At 34.8% G+C, this 17,785-nt stretch overlaps 1 long non-coding RNA gene across 1 annotated transcript; it reads right to left on the bottom strand.

Moving 5' to 3' along the window:
* Positions 1-6,834: 6,834 nt before the first annotated feature.
* On the bottom strand, positions 6,835-16,824 carry LOC132603155 (uncharacterized). The gene is made up of 2 exons (XR_009567989.1): positions 16,191-16,824; positions 6,835-7,145 (listed from the first exon to the last, which is right to left on the bottom strand). It is a non-coding gene; the product is annotated as an uncharacterized LOC132603155 (long non-coding RNA).
* Between the last annotated feature and the right edge of the window lie 961 nt (positions 16,825-17,785).

Here is a 17,785-nt window from a genome sequence, read left to right as displayed (position 1 = left end):
CTTTACTGATTAGGTTGTTCGCTTCTCATCCCAAAAATTATTTCTAGAACCAAAAAAATAGTTTCACTTATTAAAGCTAGAAACGTTATTTCGATCTTATTAGTTAGCACGCCACCAACAACTAAAAATAGCAGTAACTTAAAGTCTTAAAATAGAAAGTGCTTCAAACATCGTTGGCTACTTTTTATTTTTATTTTTAAATAACAATATAACTACATGCTACAATAGATTCAAAAGTCTCAAATTGCGCAGACTTAAAAGAACTCTTGCTCTACCTATCATCCTACTCCTTATTCGGGAGATCACAGAAAGATACGAATATATTATATGTCATGTAAGTCCCAGTCTCCCAGACATTTTATTTCTTGATTTATGTTAGGTCACTGCAACTTTTATAAACTGTCATTTCCGGTATATGAATAATAACTATTATATCATTACTCCTACTCCTAGATAACTAAATCAATTTTGATTTTTTTCATCTAAACGTTATACGAATTTTGATTCAGCTTATATTTTTTATATCGATCTATTTTAAATTTATTAGAAAGTAAAACCTTGTGGGCTAATTACACCCCGCGCATAAGAAAAACAAATCTCCACATTTCAAAACATTAATTATCAATTATTCAACCTAATATAATTTCAGGTGAGAAACAACAAAGGTTTGTGGTGTAGTGGCTCATGCTACTCCATCATTACCCAAGAGGTCTCGAGTTTGAGCCCCTTTGGTTACGAAGTCACTATTGTTAGGGAGTGCTTTGCCCCCCAATGTAGGACTACCCGACACGAATTCGAATTTAATCGGACCCCAATACAGATACCGAACACCGGATGGGAAACCAAAATTTCTTTTGCACAATAATTTTGTCCCCCAACAGTACAATATATTTTTGTTTCCCAACAATTTACCCATCTCGTTTTCCCCAACCTTGGTGCCATTTGGACATGCAATTTAATTAGGTTTTAAATTTGAAATTTGTGTTTTATTTATGACAATTTGAACAAAACTTCAATTTCAACTCCCAAAGTAATCTAAAAGGTAAAATTTCAATTCTACGGGCCGTTTGGACATGATATCAAATCATGATTTGAAACATGTTGATTTGAAGTTGAAAACTTGAAATGTTCTTTGAACATGCAATTTAGATTTATTAAGTTGTAGTTTTTCTCATCAACATAAAACACCACAAATTTTGAAAACTATCAGAACTTCCCCAATTCTTGTGCAATCTTACTAAATAAGCAAACCATAACTCATAAACAACGTATTGGAATATCCTAAATATCCTAAGGTTGCATTAATAGATATAATCACATATCTCTATGTTTCTTTTATAAATAAATATTTGCGATTACATACTATTACAAACATTCAAATACACATAACTTCACAAAGATTCACTGGTCCAAAAAATCAAGAATAATAGTAACTATGCTATAAATATTATTTATTTATTATTGTGATTGTCTATCTTTAGGAGAAAAGTTAAGGTTTGTGACTTTGGGACCAAACTACTTTTCCCTTATAGATAGAGGGGTTCTCTTCATTGTATTTTCATCCCTCAAGAGAAATAAGAATTATCCTCTCCTCTCTCGTTCTCTACAAATACTCTTCTTCTACCTTTATTATTTTATAACACATTATCATTACGAGACTCTGTCGTCTTCAATAAAGTCACCTTGGATAAATATTATGAAAAGATCGAAGGTAGGTTTTGCTTTAAAGCCACCTTAACAGCAGTATCATATATTTATATCTCTATCTTGTGGATAGTTAAAGATGAATATGTAAGTTTATATATATGATTTTATATTCTAAGATTTACGTGTCCCAGAAAATAAATTTAGTCAAAGTCATGAACTTTAAAACTGGATTTCAATATATGAAATCTATGGATGAATGTGATGAAAATTATATATGAATTTTTGGATCTATGCATAACTTGATACTTTTTATGCAAGTTGATGTTTACACATCATTATTGTGTAAGCACGATGATGATAATTTGTCATGTCACACTTATACAAGAAAGCCGGTTCTGAAGGACTACGTTCCTATATGTTAGAAATTTTGAAAAGAACGGTTTACTTGTTCCGCAATAAAATTTTCTAAAACTTATTTACGAATGATATTTGCTTTCAAGTATCAGCAGGATTCGTACTTCCAAAGGTAATTTTTATTATTTATTCAATACCTTGTTGAAAAAAAAAAAAAAAAAAAATTTGACCACCAGAAGTGGCAATATTTCATATGCATTTGCCTTCAAGTAGCAACATCTTAAAGAGGTTTTAAGCTATCATTATTTGATAGGCTTAAGGCACGTCCAAATATGTTCATTCTTGAAGAATGAGTTTATATATATATATATATATATATAAATCTTACAAATACAGATCTATTCCCTGAAGTGAATGTAACAGTATATAAGTAAAACTTATAAATACAGACGTGCGTTTGATTGTGAAGTTATCATGATTTATCTCCAGAAGAGGTAGAATAATTGTGAAGAAATATTATGTTCTATGTTTTACTCTGGAAATAGTAAACTCAGAAATTTGCTCTCGAAGTTACTCCTAAAGCAGTAAATATTTTGAAACCTACTCTCGAAATAGTAAAATTCTGAAATCTACTACCGGATTAGCAGAACTTTGAAATTTACTCCTGAAGTAGTAAGACCTTGAAATTTACTCTCAAAGTAGTAAACCTTTGAACTTTACTCCCGAAGTAGCAAGACTTGGAACTTCACTCTCGAAAAAATTCAACTTTGAAATTTACTTCTAAAGTAGTAAGATAATGGAATTTCCTCTCCAAAATCTGTTGTGACTTTATAATGCATGTAAAGATTTTTTATTTTTTTTGGCAAGATCTGGTTTTAGTTATTTAAAGTGGCAAAATAACGAAGAAAATATTTATATTGAATTTGCTGTAATTTTCTTAATGTCTTGGGATGTACTACTAAGGAATGATTCTATATGTATTTTGGGGGTCTAGAGGTATTGGTATGACTTTTGATACGCAGAAAAAGGTTTCAGAAATATATTAAAGCGGTGTTTTCTTGTGGTTGAGAGAAATAATTAGCAATTGAAAACATGTATAAATCACATCTAAATGACAAAGTTTTATTCCCCGAAGTGAATGAAGAAATACCAAAACACACCTCCTGAAGAGATAAAACAGCATAGGATGTAAATGTGATTTTGTGGTTTATGAAAGTCATTGTTGCACATACCTGTCATATGTCAAATCATCTTGGATATTTTTATTATGTATCATTCTAAGGCAAAAGGATACAAACTTTGTAGAATACTTTCTACTTTAACCACCGTATATATTATGTTTACTTGTTGATTTTCCAGAAGGAAATAACAATTCATACAAAAATTTACTGAAGAAAGAAATATCACGTGATTGCCGCTTTGATACAATATATCGGATGTTAATGGGTATTCTCCCCGAAAGAGATATTTACAATAGAAGTTGATGATAGAAGTATCAAAGACTGTATGACATAATATTTACTTTTTGTCATTTATGAATTTAAGAATGTCTTTATAATATGCATTTGGTTGTAATTTTTTTTTTGTCATGACACCAGCGATGTCAGGGTAATATTTGATAGTACAAAATCAATTAATAGCTTCAGAAGAGCTAACTATTTATCTAAAAGATCATGACACCAGTAGTGTCCAAACAATATGTGCTTATGGAGAATAAATTAAAGGCTCCTAAAGAGCTTATATATTATTATGTGATTCGTTCTAGATTGTAATATACGAAGGTGTTATGATCGACACACACGTTGTAGTAAACCCGAAGTTTACTAAAGTATATGGCTATCATATTGAAGCTATAAATGATTGGAGGATGAAATATCTTCAAAATCATAGTGGGTAAGAAATAAGTATGTGAAAGGTTACCCTCTTTATTCTCTAAGTCGTACTAAAAATATAAGCATGATGAAATCACATGTCACGGTAACGAGAAGTTTATCAATGCGAAAAAGTATTGATGTCATAGTAAATCAGAAGTTTACTAAAACAAATAGCAAATGGCATGGTAAACTTGAAGTTTACTAGTATAAATAATTTAATCAGTTGACATGAGCAATTTGGCCATCCGATTCAAATATAATGTGCAAATTGAGTATTCGACATATATTGAAGAACTAGAAGATTCTTCAAGAATTTATTTGTGTTGCTTGTTCTCATAATAAGTTGATTATAACAGCTAATGTTAGGATTGAAATCCCTAAATTCTGGAAAAATATAAATGGTGAATATGGCCGGTCACCTTTCATGTGATGACTTAGATAGATGCATCTATGAGATGGTCATATGTGCGTTTATTGTAAACTTGCAATTTGACATTTATAAAATTATTTGCTCAAAATAATTGAGTTAACAGCATAATTTCCAGATTATATAATCAAGGCAATTCATCTTGATAATGCTAGTTTATATCCAAGCTAATTTGGTGTTAAATGCCTCTGATATATGGATAAACCATTGTTTATGAGAACAAAGATTCATGTGTTGGTCGGAAATATGATATATTGCATACAACAACATCATATCAATAAATTATGATAAATTCTCCATCGCATTGGTTCAGAGTTAGGAACCAAATATTTTCCCTAATAGCTTTTGATGTACATATAATTAAATAATCTAGCACGACCACAAAGATGGATTTCCCAAAGAAAATCGGGAATATATGTTAGTTTTTCTAACATAAGGGGGAGGAATAAGCAGCTATGAAATATATTTTAAATCGTCATTAGTATGATCCTCTTTCAAAGATAATTCAAGTAAAATGCTAGAAGCATTTGTTGTCCTAGAACTAATGGCATGTTTCAGCTGTAAAATGTTCCTATTAAAATTAATGTCCCTGAAGGAGAGAAACTACAACGTGCATGAAGCGTGATAGACCAATTGGTTCCAAATAGAATAAATTGGTTCCAAATAAAATAATCTTTAAAAAGGGAGAGGAGCAAATGATCAAACTGACTAAAATAAGAAGGAAATGTTCTCTTGAAGAGCGTACGATGTAACACTTCATGAAACCTCATGAGAGGTTAAGGTACATAAAAATATTGGAAGTGATGAGATCTCAATAAATTATGTCGCATTATGCACCGATACAAATGATATATCGTTAACGATATCTTTGATATAGTATAACGCGCAATATTGTAAAGATTATGAGGATCTGAATTTTATGTTTGTTAAAGCATGTTGACATAGAAATAGTTATCATGTGAAATGACATATCTTGGTAAGGGTAAAACTTACTAGACCTGCAGTCTAGACACTAGAAAATGGCACGCATTTAAATTTTAATGGATATTGTCACTTGACAAAAATTATATTAAAATCCTTGAAGAATTTTAAATGCCTGAAGCATATACAAGTTCTAGAAATTTGTTCATAATTCTTATATGAATTAAATCAAGCAAGGTGAATGCCATTTAATCATCTTAATGAATATTCATTGACTAAGGGTTTATTTATCCTTACGTCTTTGTGGAAATCAAAATATCTCATATGGTTGATGCGAATTGATGACTTGACTATTATTAAAACTCTTGAAAAGTTCTCAAAAGCAGTATATTATCCATTGAAAGAAATTGAAATGAGAAAACTTGCAGAGTTCTTTGGTCCTGAAGTACCGTTTATTTATTAAATTGATGCATTTATACATCTTGCTATAACTATGAACCAAATATAGCTTTATTCCTACATGGAGATATTGAAATAAGATCAATTGCAAGTTTGATATGAATGTGTTTATCCTAACAAATATTGTCAAGTTTTTGGATATACAGAGCATTCATCTGATTGACAAAAATGTTCGATCCAGACATGTTTTATTTTCCTATGAAAGATTACAGTCATATGATGTTGTTCTACATGGCAGTCAAATCATACAAAGATAGTATCAATGTATAACGCAAGTCAGGAATGTACTTGACGTGATTCCAACAATGTTATATGTTAATCAAAAGAATGGAGATGCAACATACATAGCTTAACTAAAGAGAGGATTCATAAAAGGATATATAACAAAGCACATTTCGCCAAAGCTGTTCTTAACACATGATCTCCAATAGTGATAACAATGTGCAACAAATTCGTTCGAGTGATAATATGGCTAATTTGTTCACCAAGTCTCTACCAACTGCAACTTTCGAGAAGATGGTGCACAAGATTGGAATGCTAAAACTCAAGTATTTGGATTGGAGTTCTACTCAGGAGGAGTTATACGTGTTGTACTAGTTTTCCCGTACAAGGTTTTGTCCCATTGGATTTTCCTTGTAAGGTTTTAAATGAAGCAACTAAAATGCGTATTAACATAAATGTGAACTCTAATTGCTTCACTAAATTTTTTACCACTGGGTTTTTTCTAGTAAGGTTTTAACGAGGCACATTATCTATCAAATAGACATCCAAGAGGGAGTGTTATAAATATTATTTATTTATTATTATGGTTGTCTATCTTTAGGAGAAAAGCTAGGGTTTTTTTACTTTCGAACTAAGTACTTTTCCCTTATATATAGAGGGTTTCTCTTCATTGAATTTTCATCCCTCAAGAGAAATAAGAATTATCCTCTCTTCTCTCTTTCTCTACAAATACTCTTCTTCTAGCTTTATTATTTTATAACAAACTAGTTATGTCAATACCCAAATCAGAGGGCCATGACGGGCAACCGGGCCCTACCTGCAGAGCACCGCTAGAACGTGCTTTCATAACATAATCGTACATAAGAGTGGACCACAAGGTCATCAAATGGTAAACCTGCTAGATCATAAGAGAGCTATACTGAAAAAGGATGAGCCCAAAAGAACATACGTATATAACCATGCTAGACAAAATTGTACGAGCGGACAAGGCCATCATAGACAACTATATAACAAAATATAGGCCGAGGGGGCCACACAACGTCTAACTGCACCACAACTGTCTACAAGCCTCTACTAGAGTACATGATATAATAAGGTCAGGATAGGTCCCCGCCATACCGATATGTACAACAAAAATATACTGTACCAAGACACGACGGCAACTCCGAGACAAGTGGAGTGCTCCAATATCAGCTGAACATCAACCTACTAAGGCGGATCGTCACCCTGTCTACCTGAACCTGCGGGCACAAAACGCAGCGTCCCCCCAGGCGAAAGGGGCATTAGTACAAACAAAGTACTGAGTATGTAATGTATGAAATAATATAAATAAGACATGAATGTACATAGGATAAAAGGAATGCAACCTATATATCTGAACAGCCTCTAAGGGCCAATGGTATGCATAGGTACTATATATATACGTATATAATGCTTGTTCATACACACACACACACACATATATATATGCGTATATAACACCTTTCAAGCCTCTGTGGGCATCCCATCAGTCTCTGTGGGCATAATCATCATCATATGACCAGCTAATCAGGTGGTAGTGCGTATATAACGATGTAACCTTCCCCATAACCCATATAGATATATAATGCATGGATCGTTCAGAGTGACGTAATGTTATCACACCTTTGAACATCGTTATGACATAGCATCTTCATCAACATGTGACTCTATGAAGCATACTGAATCTAAAGAAAGACTTGCTAAGAACAATATTACTGGAACATGAATAACATAGAACATTTCTAGCTGCGAAGAATAGGATCATTATGGAGTAGCGTTACGTTTATGTTTCGTTCATATGGATCATGCCAAAAGAAGAAAATTTATCCTTAACATACTTCAAGTCGTTAACACAATCCACAACGAATTCGTCGAACTAGTATTCCAATCCTATAACAAAAGAAGGCATTGAAAAACTTAGATGGTACTAGTATATCACATATACCCAAAAATAAATCGATTAAAAAACAAAATGGGCAACATTTCCCCTATTTCTTAGTTATCACACTCAGCCAATAACCAACAATTAACACAACTATCTCATATGATCCTCTTTAACACATATCAACAATATTTAGAGGTATACAATAGAACAACCCGATATACGCTTCATATACGACACCTATACACCTCTTTTTTCCAAATATACCAAGTATAACAACCTCAACACGGTCTCAACATCAACTACTCTCCATACAATAAGATTTTAGCTCAAAAACACATTAACACACATGGCTCAAAATATATTACAACTCAACATAAACTCAAGTTCATATTTAAACCTTCCCTCCATCTTCTTTCTCTCCAAACCTAGTATAACCATCACATAAAACTCATAAACATAGAAATAAGATGGAATCTTACCTCAAGAACTCAAGAACACAAGAACACTTCAATTCCAAGATTACTTCACCTTGAAGTATCCTCCAAAACTACTACAAAGAGGAGAAACAAGCTTCAACAACACTTTGGAAACTTTAGGCACTTGATCTTCTGTTTTATTCCTTAACTTCACTTTGGGGAGTTAATGACATGTGTTGGAGAGGGTTATAGAAGTGCTAAGGGTCTAGAGAATGAACAAAAATGAGATAAAAAGAAGAGAGTACGAAATATATACTAAAAGAGCTACCACCGACTTAATTATACGGTCCCATTATGCGGACCGTAATAATTATATGGCTCGTATAAGTGGACCGTAAAATGCCAACATTGGCTCACCCCCGCTTTTATCAAAATAAGGTCGGGGTCAACTAAATATACGGTTCATAATTTTAACCGTAAAACCCCACTTTTGCCGAAACACATTCTCGGCGATTCGTTTAGCCTCTAATCCTTTCAACACGTACTAAGCATGAACTTAAACCCTTGTATACTCAAGATGAACACGTCTAATCTTTTAAAATCTCAAAGATAATTCTGCTCTCCAAATTTATAGCAACCAACTCACAAAGATACATAATGTACTAAAGTACGAGATGTAGCATCCTTCCCCACCCCCACCCCCACCCCCCTCCTTTTAGAAACATTCGTCCTCGAATGTTAAACCTTCAGAAGTCTACAAAATTTTCGGCAGAGTTTTCTCTGTAATCATACTACTACTAACCTGCTACACAGCCCAACAACATAGTGCAATGCCACATAGGATAATGATAATCAATACAACAATGGCCTCACACAACCAACAAAAGTAATTGACAATATAATGCATACTTGAATATGATGATATCGTAGCCTGAGCCTACTCTGGGATCGGAAACAAATGAGGATATCTAGACTTCATATCTTCCTCGGCTTCCCAGATCATCTCTCCTACATTCTTATTCCTCTAGAGTACTTTTACGGTAGCTACATCTTTGGTTCGCAACCTACAAATCTGGCTATCTAGAATAGCAACAGGGACTTCCTCGTAGGATAATTGCTTTGTAACCTGGACATCATCTACTAGTACAACTCTGGATTGGTCTCCGATACACTTACGGATCATGGATACATGGAAAACCGGATGTACAGACTCCAAGTCTGAAGGTAAGTCTAACTCACAGGTACTCGGCCTACTCTACGTATAATCCTGTAAGGGCCAATGTATCTAGGGAAAAGCTTGCCCTTCTTACCGAATCTCATGACACCTTTCATAAGCGACACCCACAGGAACACCCAATCATCTACCTGGAACTCCAAGTATCGTCGTCTATTATCTGCATAAGACTTCTGGAAACTCTGAGCTGCTAGTGACCTCTCCTGAATGAGCTTAACCTTTTTCACCGCCTATTGGACCAAATCAGGCCCTATCAACTTTGACTTTTTGACCTCTAACTAACCGATAGGAGATCTACTCTTCCGCTCATATAGGGCTTCATACGGGGCCATCTGGATACTGGAATGCTAGCTATTATTATACGCGAACTCAATAAGTGGAAAATGATCATCCCAGCAACCTTCGAAGTCTATCACGCATGCTCGTAGTATATCCTCAAGCGTTTGAATAGTACGCTTAGCCTGCCCGTCTATCTGGGGATTGAATATTGTACTAAGGTTCACCTGCGTCCCCAATCCCTTCTGGAAGGATCTCCAGAAGTTAGCTGTAAACTATGCACCTCTGTCTGAAATAATAGATACTGGGATACCATGAAGTCGCACTATCTCATCAATATATAACTTCGCATATTCCTCAGCGGAATAAGTAGTCCTGATTGGTAGAAAATGTACTGTATTTGTTAGTCTATAAATAATCACCCATATCGAATCAAACCTGCACTGGGAACGAGGTAAGACTATAATGAAATCCATATTAATCGCCTCCCATTTGTAAGTTGGTATCTCTATATCCTGCAACAATCCACCAAGCTTTTGATGCTCAACCTTTACCTGCTAACAATTAAGGCATTGGCCTACGAACTCTGCTATATTCTTCTTCATACCATTCTACCAGTAAATCTCTCTGATATCATGGTATATCTTTGTCGACCCTAGGTGAATAAAGTAGCACGAATAATGAGCTTCTGCCATAATCTATCGACATAACCCTGTAATATCCAGAACACATAATCTGTCTCGATATCTCAGAACTCCATCTCCGGAAATCCCAAAGGGTGACTTCTTTTTTTGTGATCTGTCTCCCTTACTGAATCAAAGAAGGATACTCATACTGGTGTTCCTTAACCTCCGCTACCAAGGATGATGTTGTTATATCCTGAACTATAACTCCTGCATTGCCTAAGTCCAATAATTGAACTCCTAAGCTGGATAACTCCTGAAGCTCGTAAGCTAACTTGCTTTTTCCTACTCGCAAGTAAGATAAAATACCCATAGATTTGCGGCTAAGGGCATCAGCTACTACATTCGCCTTCCCTGGATGGTATAGAATATCAACATCGTAATCCTTCAACAACTTCAACCATCGCCTCTGACGTAAATACAACTCTTTCTACTTAAAGATATACCAAAGGCTCTTATGGTCTATGTAAATAACAACATGGACACCATATAAATAATGTCTCCAAATCTTAAGTGCACGAATCACTGCAGCTAACTCCAAATCATGGGTCGTATTGTTCTTCTCATGCTTCCTTAGCTGCCTCGAAGCATAAGCAATAACTTTACCATGCTGCATCAACACACAATCCAATCCGACACTAACCCTCTGATCCCTCTGGAAGTGCCAGAACTGGAGCTAAAGTCAGTCTGTTCTTCAATTCCTGAAAACTCCGCTCACAAGGATTTGTCTACTAGAACTTGACTGCCTTCTGAGTCAGCTTCATCAATGGTGCTGAAAGAGAGAAGAAGCCCTCTACAAATCTCCTGCAATATCCTGCCAACCCCACAAAATAACGAACCTCTGTCGGTGTTGTGGGTCTAGGCTAAGTCTTCACGGCCTCTATTTTCTAAGTATCAACCCTGATGCCTTCACCTGATACAATATGCCCGAGGAAAGCGACGGAGTTCAACCAGAACTCACATTTAGAGAACTTCACGTACAACTTTTGGTCTTGAAGAAATCTGAGTACATCACACAAATGATCTGCATGCTCAGTCTCTCATCAAGAGTAGACTAGAATATTATCGATAAACACAATCACGAACAGGTCTAAGAAGGGTCTGAATATGCTATTCATCAGATCTATAAATACTACTGGCGCATTAGTGAACCCGAAAGACAACACAAGAAACTCGAAGTGACCATATCTAGTCCTGAATGCCGTCTTCGGAATATCTTCATTAGTCAACCCCAAAGACATCACAAGAAACTCGAAATGACCATATCTAGTCCTGAATGCCGTCTTCGGAATATCTTTCTCTCTGAGCCTGACATGATAATAACCTGACCTCAAGTCTATCTTTCAAAAGCATCTGGCACCCTGTAACTGATCATATAAATCATCAATCCTCGGAAGCATATACTTGTTCTTTATTGTCACCTTATGTTACATCCCGTACTTTTATACGTCAGATTTGTCGTAAGTTAATCGACATGAGTTCAAGGACAAGATTATTTTTGAGGTTATAAGTATTTATTTTATGTTTAACAAGTGATAAGTAAGTGTCATGAAGGTTAGAGGTTAAGCAAATCAGAGAGTATAAGTTTCATCAATATAATACCCCGGGCTTTCGGGCTATGATTTGAACCACTAGACATATGTAAGTAGACCCACGCTATGGATAATTTTTGTCATATTCGGTATACAAATTAAGAGCTCGTTGTATAAAAATGTGACGTCCCTGTCACAGTTCGCATTTCACGGGCGGGGTTAGCGCTCAAAAAGCTACTTTAAACTTGTTGGTGGTCATTCGAACTTTGTTTTAAAAGAGTCGCTACCTAATTTTTAGGAAATTAGGAAAATCGATTTTGAAGGGTTTATTCATATATAGTGAAACAACCTTCGTAATCCAAAGTTCCAGGTAAAGGTTCTAGTGATCCCCTAGAGAAGGTGTTAAGCACCCTAGTATTAAAGATCCGTACTATACGGTTGACCTTCGAATTTCAATTTATGAGCATTTGCATAAACTTTTTATTTAATGGTTATTCCTGCATTATAAAGTCTGTCATTTTGCATATCATTTTAGAAATAAATTGAATATATCCCCTTTATATATAAGGTATTTAGATTCGGATTTATAATATCCGAATATAACTAGTTTCCTTTTTATATATAAGGATAGTATTGACTTTGTAAAGATGTGTAAAGTTTGCTTATTTAAAGTGCGGAATGAATGCGTTTTGTTCATGCATGACTCATACACGGTTCGGGTTAATTCGTTTAATACGTTTTCAGAATGTCCATATCTAAAACTTTTATGTCTTTGCTTTTTATAAAGAGTGAGTTTTCTTTATTGTTGAATTTTAAGCCCGATGCTAGCAAAGAGGTTGCGTTTTTACGTATGGGCTTGGCCCAAAATAGTTCTTCCTTTTTCTGAAAATCAGGTAAGTTTAATCCCAAAAAGAAATGTCGGTTTTTCAAATACTGGTCTCAGCCCGAGTTTTTTTAACTTGCTACTGGTTTGTAAAAAATGGAGTAGTCCAGTTTCTTTAACTTATTGCTGGTTCAAATAAAACTGAGTTCAATTTATAAAGAAAATATAACCTTTGGTTTTCACAGTTCAATTTGGCCATAAAAAAAATAAAAAGAAAAAACGTAATCATTGTCTGTAGCAGTACAATTCCCTTTTCCTCGTCCTTATTTTTAACTTGTGTAAAAGTGATTCATTTGCTTAGTTATTTTTTTAGAAAATCATTTTTATTAAGCTCGGTTTTTTGAAAGTCTTTTGGGACCTAAAGTCAAACTAAACGGCGTAGACACCGTTGTCCTAAGACGGCTAGTTCAAAACACAAAGATTCCACTATAATAGAGTTTTTACAAGTTTACAAATACAACTACAACAAAATTACAAATACAGGAAAGCGTAAACAAACTAAATAAAGAACGGGAATGCTAGGGGCGTACCAAGCCCCTAGTTGGCCATTTTCACTCATGGTTGGGCCTTCTACGCGTGTAATACATATATTAGCTACTTTTTTTATCTTCTCGGACTCAATAATGCGAAAGAATTACCTGTTGGGCCAAGGCCCAACAGGTTGGCTTCAGACTCGGACCAAGTGGCCATGTAGTGGGGGGAGGAGAAAAAAAAAACAAAGGACCCCGGTTAGTTTATATGTACTGAACTTATCATACATGTAACTATACACATATATATGTATCTAATTCATTCACAAATAACGCAGTCAAGGTATTTATATAAATGCTATTGGGTCTTACTGGTGGAGATTCATGCAACAAGGGGGGAGGGGTTATCACTATCCATATTCCCGATGCCGCAAAAGATCAAAAAAGGTTTCATGAACCTTAGGCATGGCAGAACATCAGGGGAAAGGCTAAAACCAGACCCCAATTACCTCAACTTCCCAACCAGTACAACCATAAAAGAAAGAATGATAAAATAGAATTCCACATAAGCAGGGTATAGATTGATATATATGAACATAGTATAACCATAAGCAAATTGAAACAAATAGGCAATGGTGTAAATAGGAATAAAAACAAAATAAACAGTCATCGGGTGAACAAAAGAAAACTGCAACATGTAGACATGGGGTAAACAGAAGCAGAACCCAACACATGGTCATAAGGTGAACAACAACAAACTGCAGCATATAAACATGGGGTAAACAGAAGCTAACTGAAGCCATAGATATAGTATAGACATAAGAAAATTGTATCATATAGACATGGTATAAACAAAAGCAAACTAAAATATATAGATACAGCATAGACGAAGGCAAACTGCAACCACATCGACATGGTTCAAACAGAAGCGAACGGGGGGAGGGACTGCAGGTCTGGTATTCATGGTAAACACAAAATGACTCACATAATGGTCCTAATATAGAGACGGATGTATATGACTTATGCACAGCCAAGACAAACACACACATAAGTTGACCATGGCATTCCTTAAAGTTGGATGACCATTATACAGGATACAAATGATATGCAGGGAAACATCCTTTATGATTTCAATGGACAAAGCATAAGTAGGAGTAAGCAGATAGGGTCAAGTTTCTCTAACTTAAGCAATCACATACAGAGTAGTTAACACACAAGACAAATAACGGAGCTCTAACTATTGTGACACCAGCAAAAGCAGAGTGCAAGCAGACCTGAGTATGCAAGAGAGATGCAGGAGGAGATGACAATGCAAGCAGATTTGGATGCATAAAGATAGCACAAGAAATGTCCCTTTCAGTTAAACTTAATGAAGTGACAATAGTATGTGGAAATATGCAGAATTCATATGAACCAGACATCAGATGAGGCAAGCAAAAGAAGAGGCAGCTTAAAAGTTTCAAAATCAGCAAGATTCTAGAGAGGAGAATGTTACAAAGAACACCAGTAACTTAAATGACCTCTATGATTCATATTTTGTTTAAGACAGTTATCATGACTCCCAATTTTCAAATCTTTCATCGGATTTCCCTCCCCTTTAATCAAATGATGGGATTTTATAAGGTCATGGTGTGTTTATGTAGAAAACAAACACCTCCACAGAAATGCCATGGTACCTTTTGTATGGAGGACAAGTGTTATGAACCAAGCAAGGCCTGGTTCCCCTTGATCCTCTCCCAAGATACCTTTTAAAAAGGACTCATCTGTGTGCTTGTGTGGTCCTCAGTATGCTTCATAAATTCCCATGGTTATACAAAATCATATCATTTAATCATTCTTAATTGAGTGCTTAAGTACATGGCAGGATCACACTATGTACAACATTGTATCACTCATGGACAAGACATCAAGATAGCCAGAGCACTCACATATAAGACCCCTTATGCACAATTAAACAGACCCCAATTAATGAGAACAGGACTCAGGAAACAGTGTCACCATGGCATAGGAAATAGATAGTATAGCCAGATATGCACCAGGGGCTATCAAACCTTCATTCTCTTTTCTTAGTAGAAAGCTCAAACATGGTACAGATTAGGATGATAATCTAACTCATTCAGACTTTTTCACCTTATTAGACTCAGATGCAGACATATTAAGATAAACGAGCACATGCTTTGAAACCAGTTAAGCCTTATTTAGTCATATCCAAACAACCTAGTCACATTATAAGACTTTTACAAGCAGGCTTAGACTTTACTAGATCTGGTTTTATCCTAATCAAACTTCCTTATTTATCTCAGCAATAGTTCATACAAATCAACATGATAAATGAAGTAGGCAAATTCAGGCTAAGAACAATATATAAGTCTCAGGTTAGGGTATTTAAGAACAAGAGAAAACCAAGCCTTATAAACTAAATTCCTCATGAGCACCTCAGTTTACCTACATTGTGTCATCAAAATTCTATGATCAAAGTACTCGAGCTATTATAATTCTAAACAAAGTCATCACAACAATCACCAGAGGTCCTTTAGATCATTAAGTATCACTGATCACATTAAGAGTGCACATAATCAAATAACATTTCACATAGACTCCTAGTTTAGGGATAGTTGTGTCAAACAACTCACATAGTCTAAACCAGTACTCAAACAGTCATTCTGAGTCAATCATTTGAACAGCTAAGTCAGATTTCCACATAAGTATGATAGCAGGATAACCAATTTGATTTCTAGTACATATTAAGGCAAGAATTATATCTAAATATGCTAATGCCTACTTAATGCCTATCCTAAGCAACTCCAAACAGAACATGCCACATACATAACTAAATAAGAACTGCAAACTACAAACTCAAAGAGCAAAAACTGGATAAAAGGTTACCTTTTGTTTGCGCAGCTGTGAACAAGAATGGATTTGGAGCCTTTGTGCTTTCAATTGTCGCAATTCACCACACAAGAGAAAAAGCAAATAAATATTTGGACTAGAAGACTCCACTTAGCAGTTAAGTCTTTAAAAAAAATTTAACTAAAGCTCAGAATTTCGAGTTTTGTTCACTCAAAGTTCAAGCTATAGATGTTCAAACTTTTTTTTTTAGGGTAAATAGAACCCCAAAACTCATACAAAGAAACAAGCCAACGATGTGGGACAAACTAGTTTTCCTAGAAACTAACCCTTGCAAATGTTATCTACGACCTAGATTGACTCAAACCATCAACGAATGGTCAGATTTGAGTAAATACGAACACAGTACAACAAATAAAACAGAAAAGATCAACCTTTTGACTCAATAATTCAAAAGAAAAGGGCGATTACCGCGTTTGGGAGAGATTCGAGTGAAAACAAAACTTGAAATTGATTGTTTCATAAAAATGATTATGCAAAAGCTGTGCATTTTCTGGGCTCTCTGCATTTTTACCATTTTTAGATGAGAGAGAGAGGGAGAATATAGGCAGCGGCTAGGGTTTAGCATATAAGAGGAAGAGAGAGAAGGGGTTAAGGGTAGGGTTCGTTTGGTACGCGTGTTTGTAAAATGGGGGAGCATAAGTTTGTATACCCCTCCCTTAATTGCTGATTAATCTTGGGCTGGGTCGGTCTATTATTGGACTGGGCCTGGTCCAATTTTAAAAGACGCGAACATGGCCCCTTTTTCCCATGTATATCATATGTGTATATTCATGTGTACTGGGTGTATATGCGCGTATATGGGTAGGACGGTTAATTTAACCAAACAGACAAACACTTTAAACAACCAATTATTGACCATAGTATTTAATTATAAACAAATTAGGATGTAATTAATTTAAAAAAAAATGACTAATAAGTTCAATTTTGCAAGCATAGCCTTAATTGATTTTTAAATCCAATTTGACCGTTTCAATTATGACCCTATTTGGCTAATTGCAATAATATCCCTAATTGGTCTTAAAATAATAAATTATCTCAATCATGGGCTTATTTATCCGAATTAGCCAATTAAAGCCATATTTGCACTAATGGCCTCAATTGATTTGCCAATGAGTTTGGTCATTTCAATTAAGGTCACTTAAGGGCTAATTTTGCTCAAATGGCCCCAATTGTCTTAAACCATGAATTGGTTAATTCAATTGTGGCCACAATGTAAACAAGTAAATGATTAAAAATCAATTTTGCAATAATGCACCTCTAATTGATTAACGAGCCTAATTAAGCACTAAAAACAATTTATTAATTTCAAACAATTATGCAAACACATAGAATTAGAGATTGAGGGGCAAAAAGGGTTAATTCTTTTAATCACTCAGATTCCTTGGATTCAAAGGGGATAAATCATTTGTTAATTTCACTTTTTAACAATTTAGCAATTAAGTAAATAATTATTCGAAATTGTTTTGCTTTTGATCAATTCTAGTAAAATATTCCATAAATGTCATAAAATACCAATTAATAACTAAATAATTTACAATGTCATAAAATCACTTGAAAAATTTAAAGGAGTA

This window comes from Lycium barbarum, chromosome 7 (assembly GCF_019175385.1).
Source record: "Lycium barbarum isolate Lr01 chromosome 7, ASM1917538v2, whole genome shotgun sequence".
In the NCBI taxonomy this organism is placed as follows: domain Eukaryota; kingdom Viridiplantae; phylum Streptophyta; class Magnoliopsida; order Solanales; family Solanaceae; genus Lycium; species Lycium barbarum.
Note: the sequence above shows the minus strand (reverse complement) of the source record. Positions and strands in the feature narration are given on the sequence as shown.